Source organism: Eschscholzia californica, unplaced genomic scaffold (genome assembly GCF_041429995.1).
Source record: "Eschscholzia californica isolate CP2 unplaced genomic scaffold, dmEscCali1.0.p SCAF_3, whole genome shotgun sequence".
Classification (NCBI taxonomy): Eukaryota; Viridiplantae; Streptophyta; class Magnoliopsida; order Ranunculales; family Papaveraceae; genus Eschscholzia; species Eschscholzia californica.
Window position 1 is genome coordinate 38,794,225 of NW_028238420.1, and position 10,930 is coordinate 38,805,154.

General features: G+C 35.8%; 1 pseudogene; it reads left to right on the forward strand.

The window, feature by feature from the left end:
- The first annotated feature begins 5,073 nt into the window (after positions 1–5,073).
- On the forward strand, positions 5,074–5,779 carry LOC147550127 (large ribosomal subunit protein uL24z pseudogene; annotated as a pseudogene).
- The last annotated feature ends 5,151 nt before the right edge of the window (positions 5,780–10,930 follow it).

Sequence of the window (10,930 nt, forward strand, 5' to 3'; positions counted from 1 at the left end):
AAAAATTTGTTCAAGAGTTTCTTTGGTCATTGGGCTCTAGTTTATGCCCGATAGATATCGTGATAAGAGAGGTCGTTTCATTAGTAGAGAAACTCATCTACGTAATCTTCTAGCAAATTTCTCTTTCAGTGACAGTATGGGTGAAAATCAGAACCAAACCAGGGATGGAAATCCACCTATGACACTCAGGGATTAGAATCCTACTAGAACATGTCAACCATCAAGCATACGATTACCCCACTCCACGACTCACTTCGAGTTGACGCCGAGCATTATTCAAATGCTCCCGATGATGAGACATGAAAATGTCCCATCTGACTCTCTTAACTCGGGTTAGTTAGTCCAGTTCGAGCGGTTACTCTGATGATTTGTTTGATTTTCCTTCTCAGGTCTCATTTACGGAGTTCGATGCCAAAACATCGTGATAAAGACATACTTGAGGGGCATTTTGGTCATTTTAATGACAAGGGTATTCTGGTCAATATTAGTTCTCATGTGAAAGTAGAGTCCAATACGAATCCAACGGCGAAAGTGGAAGTGAAATCGGAGTCCGAGTGCGAAAATTATATCGAGTCAAAGTTTTGGTCAAGTTGGAGCTTTTCAGTGCCACGTGGCGGCACGCCTGACGATGAGGGATAAAATTCTCTGTACATCGGTGGGCACAATGGGTGATAATCGGGACCACTTCTAAGTTCTCATACTGTGTGACGCGACGCAAGATATTTGAATACTCCTGCGCTCCCAGTGCAACAACGGATGGACTGTGCATGACGGGCGAATGGATCAGCTAGATCAGCCGGTTGTCTCATCTCATTTGGCTACACCGTAATGCACATTATCATCCCTTATTGAGAACAAGAACACAACTGATTGGGCACCAAAGTTTTGGTAACTTCATCCCTCTAATTTCTTTCTATCTCTCAGCTTCATGCTAAAACAGGGACTTGCTAAAAACAGTGAAAGGAGATAGAAACCGAGAGAAGGAAAGATATGGGAAGTGAAGATAATATATTTCTTTGGAAATGGATAGAAACCGAGAAGGATACATTAGCTAGAGAGGGAAAGTTTAGAACCGAGAAGGAAAGAATCAGAAGAGATGGAAACAAATTTTAAAACCGAAAGACAGAGATGGTAAATTCGGTTGAAAATGGAAGTTAGAGAGAGAAGAGATCCTCAGATTAGACAATACAAAAAAAATTCAGAGAGCTATGGAATGGGATCTCCTCGACGGTTAAAGAAGAAGAAAAAGGTTTAGAGAGAGAGAGAAGGAGCTCGGCCATTAAAGAGTTAAAGCCGAGAGCTAGAGAGAGAGGGAAAGTGTAAGAGTTTCTGTTTCTGTTCTTCTTCTTCTCTTTGTGAAAGAGAGAAGATTGGATAGAAAGAGTTAAGAGAGAGAGAGAGAGATACTGTAGAGAGAGAGATATTTTTGAATTAATAAAACCGATCCTTAAAATCTCTTTATTTCTTTACAGTTTTGATTAGAGAGAGAAAGGGAGAGTTATATTACTTTTTTAGAGAGAGAAATAGAAAGTTTAGAGAGAGAAAGAAGGAGAAAACAATAGAGAGAGATAGAAAAACCAGGTGAGGAAAATAATTTTCCCACAGAGAAGTATTTTTCGAGCAGACGAGAAAATTATTTTCCCTAAGGGTCTGTTTGGCTGCACAGAGTGAAATTTCGTGAAAAAAGGTTGTTTCTTTGCCGATTCTTTCTCCCTCTCTTATTTTATTAATTTTTATTTATCCCACCATGATTATGATCTCTTTAGTGATGAGTAGCTAAGTTCTTTTAGTCTAGGGTTCGATGAAGTTAACATTTTACATGAATATTGACTTATTATCTTAATAGTTTGAAGGATAAATTCAATTGATAAATTTTCGAAATTATTCATAACTTCTTCGTCGTTTATATTTCTGATTTGATTAGTCATGTTTAGGTATATCTTTAATGACTAATGCTTCTTAGTTAATAGGCAAATGTTGAAAGTGTGTTTGAATCTTTCATTACCTATACTTCATACATCTTGATTCGTCATATTTAGGTTAGATTCTTTAATGACGAATACTTGATAGTTGATAGGCAATAGTTAGAATCGTAGAGAATCAATTGAGGTGAGACAAGAAAAATAAGATTTGAGTGAATATTTGTGTTTGATTGTAACGGATTCAAAACCCTAGGCTACTTCTCCCATAAATTCATTTACCATTATTATTTGTCTTTGTTAGTATTATTGTTTGAATTGCAAGAAAATCAAAATCGGAAAAATAATCCAAGTTAGTTTTAGGTTTAAGAGTGAGTTTGACTTGGTCTCCGCGGATCGACTCCGGTCTTACCGGGTTTACACTTGACACCCGTATACTTGCGGGTGGTGACCTTTTTAGGAAACTTTCTAGGCCCATCACCCGACCCTCCGTGGGGTTGAGAACGAGAACCCCTACCACCATGTTAGGGATTTTGAAGAAATCTGTGGGACTATGAATCTCCCCAATATGCCTGATAAAATTTTGAGACTTAGGTTATTCCCTTTCTCTTTGAAAGAGAAAGCAAAATCTTGGTTATATGCCTTACAACCTCATTCCATCACTACATGGGAAGAATCGAGCAGTTCGTTCCTTATAAAATTCTTTCTCAAGCACAAAATTACCTCTTTATGGCAAAGTCTTAACAATTTTGTGCAACAAGAAGGAGAATCTCTCTCTAAATATCTTGAGAGATTTAAAGAACTGGAACTACAATGTCCACACCATGGTTATGAAAAAAGCAATCTAGTCCAGATTCTTTATGATGGACTAGACTAGTCCAAACTTGCCGCCATGGTTAGAAGGATAGAAGCCATAGAGCTTGGTCAGCCTAAAGCATTTAGGGAGGATCCCACTCAGGTCATGAGTGTTGTAAATGAATCCACCTCTTATCCGTGCTCCGTCTGTGGAGACCCTTCTCATACGGGGCACAAGTGTACCTTCTTATTTGGTTTTGATGAAAAAGAGCAGGCTAATTTTCTGTATCACACCTCTAGGCCAATCGTCAGAAGTATAATCTGTATTCTAACACGTATAATCCAGGTTGTAGAAATCATCCCAACTTCTCTTGGTCCCAGTGTCAAAACCAGAGTCAACCTAGCAGTTCAATGAACCCTCCTGAGTTTAATGCCTCTAGGAACCCCTATGCTCAGCCTAGTGCACAATATCTTCCGGAGAACAAGAACTCTCTAGAGGAGGCCTTCATTAAACTAGCTAAAAGGCAAGTAGAGACCAACCAATCCTTGAATAGTCTGAAAATCCAGGTAGGTCAACTTTCAGAAGCCCTTAGCCAGATAGAAAAGGGTATGTTTCCTAGTCAAACTGAGCAAAACCCAAAAGGTACACTAGGTAAACAACCAATGGATCAAGCCAATGCAGTAACCACCCTTAGAAGTGGTAGGGTAATTGATAATAGGGTAGGAGTTCCCGACGATAGTGAAATATATCATGAACCCTCTTCTTTGCCAACTAGTGTCCTTCTTCTGACGATTGTCTTGCCTAGAGTTTTGGTAAAGAACATTAGCTTATTCTTTTTCAGTTGAACCAAAGAATAGGGTACACTTGTTTCTTGTTTGAGATGAGTCTCCACAGACGGAGCACAGATAAGAGATGGATTCATTTCCAACACTCATGACATTAGTGAGATCCTCCATGAATGTTTTAGGCTGACCAAGCTCCAGGGCTTCTATCCGTCTAGTCATGGCAGCAAATTTAACTTCTGAATCGTCAGCTCTATAAATGGCACCTCTATTCAGAGTAGGATTTGCCTTAGTAGGAGGTCCTTTAGAAGTTTCCCATTGCTGGGATTTTCCAGCTAGAACTTTTAGAAATGCCATGCAATCATCGACGGATTTATAAGCAAATTTAATTTCTTTTAATTTTTTTTAAATGATTTTTTTGAGGTCTTTAATTGTTTTGACCTATTTTTTTTTCCTTTTTTTTGTGTTTATCTTTTTGAAATTATCTCTCTCGAATGATATTACATTTTTATTCTGTATCGAAAACTAATAATTCATAGTCGAAAACTGAAATCAAAATTTCGCACACGTAATTCGCGCACGTACTTATTTAGATTTGGGAGCCCGACGTTGGTATTGAGAAAAGCCGGGGGCTCCCAAAATTGGGAGCCCGAGCCCCACGTTGGACTTGCTCTTAAGAAGTGATTTATCCACAAAAAATAATTTGAGTTTCATAGCAATAACTGCTTCTTTACAGTCTTCAATATTTTGTTATGAAAATTCTTAACTATTTTGAACATCTCTTATAAAATTATTAGATTTTGTTAAACGGGTGCATCAAAACCTCTTCAACGACGAGATTACTCATTCAAATTTGGTGTTTCTGGTAGAACCGGTTTAGATGTTGACAATGAGATCGATAACATGGAGATAAAAACATTGTTTAGAAGATGTTTCATTTCTTCATCAAAATGTTTTTATGTCATATATAGTAAGTACTATTAGGGGTTGAAATTGTTGCTTATTTCAATGTTGGCATTTGGGTTCTCCTCCGTCACAGTTAGAAATAACAACTTCCAAGAATGGAGTTAAGGGTTTATTTGACTATATTTATTCAATGCTATGATTAATAGTAAATCTTGAAAAATTGAAGTGAAACAATTTCATCAACGTTAGAGAGTGAAACAATTGAAGTGGATAATATAAAATCTTGAAAAATTATTCAAAAGACTGGAGTGACATGTTGAAAAGGCTTATTCTGACAACAAAGAAGGGTAATGTGGGAATATAAAATCTAACGTTAACGGACTTGTAATGGAAAAGTGGATAATGAGGTCATCTGGATATTTTTTATAAATTAGGGTCTAGGAGGGAAGCTGCCCTTAAACCAGGAGGCCTTTTGGAAAATATCTCTTGTTTTTTCTTACAAGCGAGTACCGGCCGGGTCAGGGTTTACCGTTCAATTGACCCGATATACCACCATCTGACCGCGTTTATTGTGTTGGAATCCAATGGTTCACGAAGAAGAAAATCGCAAACCCTAGAATTCAAGGGGAGGATTCAAATCTTATCAACACTATAAAATGAAAACCCTAATCACCATTGTCTAGTCTCTAACCACATTTTCAGAGAGAGGGAGGATTCGCAGAGAAGGTAAGCGAAAATGAAATTCAACCCTAGGGTTTCCAGTTCGAGGAGGAAGAGCAGGAAGGCTCATTTCACGGCGCCATCAAGTGTTCGTCGAGTTCTGATGAGTGCTCCTCTTTCCTCCGATCTTCGAACCAAATACAACGTCCGGTCAGTACCAGTTCGCAAAGACGATGAAGTTCAAGTCGTTCGAGGAACTTTCAAAGGAAGAGAAGGGAAAGTTGTTCAAGTTTACCGTCGCAAATGGATTATCCACATTGAAAGAATCACCAGAGAGAAAGTTAATGGATCAACTGTTAATGTCGGAATAAATCCATCAAAGGTCGTCGTCACCAAACTCAGACTTGACAAAGATCGTAAAGATCTTCTTGAACGCAAAGCAAAAGGAAGGGCAGCTGCTGATAAAGATAAGGGAACTAAGTTCACTACTGAAGATATCATGCAAAACGTCGATTAGTCGATAAGTTTTCTTCATCCTTTTTATCTTTAGAATGATTAAGTTCGAATTTTGAAACTTTTTTGGAATACGTAATGTTAGGGTTTGATCTTATTTGGGTAATTTTGATTTTGGTACTCTCTTATGTTTATGGAATCGAAATGGTTTTCTTTACTGATGGTATATTGTTATTTTGATGAATGGGTAGTTCTCTTTTATCTGATTTGATGTTTAATTTTGATATGTAATTATGTTTTTATATCTGCATATATGAATGAGGTTATGAAACTTGATTGATGTTTATTAGATTAGGGTTAATATAGATAGGTTCCGGTTTTGAGGATAAATTCAAGTTAGAATTGAACTCTAATTAGCTTATAATTGTGAAAATTTTGTCAAGTTGCTAATGATTTATGGTGAAAATGAAAATTTGTACTTCAAGTTATGGAAAAGGCTACAAAAGTAGACCTACCGTGATCCTAGATAGGAATCAACCTTCGGGAAAAAAAATCCATCTAGAAGGAGAGAGAGAGAGAGAGAGTTCACTCGAAAATGGAGACTGTTGATTTTGTATTGGTCTGGACTAGGCTTTGAGTTTATGGTGTTTGTAGAAGGAAATTGTATGGAACCACTATTTGTGTTGTTTGGTTAATTGTTCACAATATCGTTTCTTGCTAAGAAGTTGAGCCGGCCACTTAATGCAGAACGAGATATTCGCTTACTCCCCCCCTGCAGCCCTGCCCCCCCCTGGAACCATATTTTCAACATCTAAGAGGATTGAGATGGATTCGGTTAGGGTATACAAGATAAAGAGTATAAGTGGAAGAAGAATTTGTTGCCATTTACAGTAAGTACTGATTTTTGATTGTGAGAGGTAATCCTTCTTGGTAGTTGAAGATTAGAAGTAGAATATAAGAGTGCAGTGCTTGATATATGGGGAGAAATGTGAATTATGTTTAGGAATAGAAGTGTTCCAAGGCTCCGCAGTTGGGGGTGGAATTCGAAACATGATTTACTTGCGTGAATAGGCGGATCCTAATTAAATTTTTGGAGATTACTTTCATTGGAAAATCGTATGGATTGTATTGGTTTGACTTTGCTTATATTCCTATGGTAAATTTGATCTTCATTATCTTATATTTCTGTTGTTAGTTTATACTTATTTTCATCTTTTATATGCAAAGCTACTACTTAGGTTAAGAGTTCTACTATTATGGACATAACACGATTAAGTTTTGTTGTTGAAATGATTTACTGATTAGATATTGTCTGTTACAAATATTCTTGAATGAACACACCATCAAGAATTATAGTATGATCTTAAATATGATTTGCTGTATTCTCTCTGCTGTTCTGTTTACTTTCGAGGCCAGTGCTCTAAATTTCTTTCTGTGAAATCTCTCTGCAAGAAAGGCTAGTGGATCACCTCATTACAATTTTTTTTTCGAGAAATCGAATACGATCTACGTTAGTTGTTACAAGGCATTGATACATCTTGAAGATGTGATACGCCTAATTTAAACGATAATAAGAGAGGCCTAAAGCCCAACAACATGAAAGAGGCCTAAAGCCCAATAACATGAAAGAGGCCTATGACTCGATAAATTATTACATTATTTATTTTATTTATTGCCTAAATTACATGAGATAGATCTTGACGGCAAATTGCTTTGACGGAGATTCGATCTCACAACTTCATGGGCTTAAGAGGGGGTGTCGATTTGAAGGACTAAGGTTCTCTCTCTCTGCCTGTGTTTAGCTATGGCTCATGCTTTTAAACAGAAAGCTAAACATGCGGCATCTTTTGGGTATCCAAGATTTTCTCGAAAAAATCACCTGTTCACTACAAAATTTCAGTTTCAGTTTAGCCTCAAAAGTTCAGGTCCAGCCCTAGCCTTTACTAAGCTGAAAATTTGAATTTGTCCCAATTTACTTGATAAGGTCGATTAAACAACATTGATTACAACTAATAATTGATTGAAAATTTAAATCCACTTAAATACGACTAAACAACAATAAAAAAAATTAAAGGAAGGGTTTCTTGGGTCTCGTGGTTGATTAAATAAGCGTCTCGCGCTGCCTTAAGCATTCGTGCACCATATTCGTCGAGAGACTTAGCATCAACAAAAAAAAAAAAAAAACATCAATCATCATTAAGTTAATCCCATATTTTCGGTTATTGTATTCTCTATCTGATTGTAGAGCCTCTTGTTGAAACTGTATAGCATCTTGTTGAATCTGTATAGCTTCCTCCGTTGTTGTTGTTTTTCGTTGGGATTCTTCTACTCTCTGTTCCCAATATCCCTCCATCAGAGCTCTTGAAGAACTATTTTCTTTTTTGTTTTTAGCAGTAAAATGTATGGAATTTTCTCAAACTCTTGCATTTGCTTTGGCTTGTTTGCGGCTAGTTGGTCTTTCCTCTGACGAATTGGTACTAGAATCTTTTTTGCGTGATGTTGACTCTCCTGGCATGTCTAACATACACTTGTTGTGTGTCATCAAAATCTTGTAAATATGTTGGAATCTAAAACCTTTTCATTGGTGATTTTTTATACATTTCAAGTGCTCTTTCTAACTGAAATAAACAAAATTTATGTTAAGTTTATATTATGAAGTGAAAAGATAGAAATAAAGGAATTGAAAGTTTTAATAGTTACACAGTCATAATCGTTTTCCCTATTTTTTGGAATTATATTTACTAGCTTCAAAGTATAGATAAAACTTTGACATTTCAAGTGCGTTGATACTTTGCATGCGCGCTATATTCATCCGCTATTTTTTGCCAAAATACTTTATATTTTTGACAATTTTCGACAACCGCATTAAATGTGATTTTCAAATAACAATTAGCAAGTAAAATATTTTGATCTGGCTTATACGGTTCTCGTCTAGTTATCTTCGTTGAAGTCGTCCCTTCTTGCCCAGAAAATTCATCAAATACTTCATCATCATCAACCCCTAATTGAGGCGACGGAAAAGCAGAAGTAGGAGACAACGTTTCCATAAAACTTTAGCCGAATAATTCGTTAGTATCTAGTGGATCCATTATAGGAAGATCAAATGGGAAATATGGAAAGTAATTGAAAAAGATTAGAGAGAAAGAAATTGAAAGAGATTAAAAAGAGAAATTGAGAGAGATAGAGAGAAGTTGAGAGAAATGAGATGAATGAATGGGTTCAACCCCAATTTATAAGGGTTGAACCCATTTCTAGCTGTTGGAGCAAATCCAACGACTAGGATGGACCCCAACATAACCGTTGAGTCCCAACTCTCATGTTGGGGAGATTTCAGTCGTTGTATTATGTCGGACTCCAAAAATACAATTTTGAGCAATAAAAATCAACTTATAAATTTCACAAACAGAAATGAGATTGTATAAAGTGTTAGCAGACACTTGCAGTGACGAAATAACGACTATGAATTATATATTCTTTATATAAATCATGGATATCATCGCATATATAATTCAAACTGGCTATCGAAGATGGGAATCCCATTTGCAAACGAACCTTCATAATTTTGGTTATGGAAGGGTTGTACAATAATTAAGAGAGGTGTCTGTCTATCACAACCCTGATAGGGTGACTCCTCCTGACAAAGTGTATTTTAATCTTTTTATAGTCCAAAAAGACTGCAAAAAAAAAATATCTCTTTTCTTATTAATCCAATTCAACACTGAAATATGACAGGAGTACAAGAAAAATTCTCCTGTCATTTTTGTATTTACTATGCAATCACGAAGTTGTGTACATTTCAAGGGTAGTCATTGCCACCCTTGGTCCTTTGCCCTCCATATCCATCATTATTGATCTGCTAGTCAATTACTATATTTAGTATACTTGGGGTTCAGAAGTGTATTTCAATGGTCTAATCAACATTTTTATTTTTTGTTGAAAAGGCCTAATCAACATTTTTTTTTTGTTGCAAGAAGGCCTAATCAACATGGAATGGTAAATTCTTTCAACAAAAATAAGATTTTTCACTTGTTTGTTAATTATTTTAAGGAAACATAAATTTTCTATCACGTGATTGAACTTTCCCAATTTTCCACAAAATAAGGGAAAGTTGTTACTCTCCTCTACCTTAAGAATCTCTTTCCCAACCCAAAATCCTTCAAAAATATCTCAATTTTCTCCCCTTCAACCGTATTTCCAATCTTCTCTCCCTGAATCTACTCTTTTCACCCACTACACTATCTTCTTCAACCGACTAACATAAAGATCACAACAATATTATATTTGGTTTCACAATCTCTCTCTAAATAGGAGCTAAATAAGAGCAACAGGTTGAAGAAAACAAAAGCAAGACCAAGATAAGATTTAGGACTTTGATTAATTTATCATCAATAAATTTCAGAAATCAATTTTCATATATTTCCATCTTCCATCATCATCATCTCCACTTATGATGGTGATGAAGTAAACCCATGCATGAAATTATAAGCATTTTGATTAATTTGGATAGTTTGGTGTTGTATGAGACATTGATTTATTGTTGACGAAGTAACAATGGTGGTTGTAGGAGTCGGGATAGTTTCATCTTCCATCATCATCATCTTCACTGATGATGGTGATGAAGTAAACCCATGCATGGAATTATAACTGTTTTGGATAAGCAGTTGAAGTCCCATAAAAAAGAATGGTCGCAATAGAGCTACTCCCTTCTCCATTAATTAAAAGAATCAAATAATAGGAGTTTGGATTATAATAATAGTTTGGGTTGATAAGATTAAGAACACTAAGCATACAAGTAAAAACCCCACAAAAAGAAGAAAACACAACTTAATTTTCCTTTGCTAAACCAAATAGTAGAAACTTTGAAAATGTTTCATAGGAATCATTTTCTAGGAGAAATTGTTACTCCGAGAATTACTTTCCCATTTTTTTTTCCTTTCCCTAACTTAGAATCAAACACAACCTTACTTCATGTAAGAACTTTTATTGAAAATCTATGTTAATTTTAAGAGCACCATGCTTACTCTCGATATACACTTCAATCTATATAAAAAAGCAGAAGTATTTTATGTCTTCTGGGACAAACATTTTTTTTATTAAGAATATTATTTAGAAGTCCTTGAACATTTACAATATGGTCTTTTTCAATTTTAACTTCGGGTTTGATGGTCGAGATTAATTGGAACTGACTTAGAATATTTTGCAATTATGGGCAAGTATCAATTAGCATATCTTCGTCCATTAATCATATCCGTTCAACATATCATCCCAATCTTAATCATGTGTTTCTTTTTCCGCTCTTTCTTAAATTAGGTTTGATTAACGTCCTCTCACCCAAGCGTGAAGGACATTGATCTAAAGAGGGTTATGGTTATTCCTCACCTCATCTTCTTAAAGATTCCGGTTACAAATTCTTC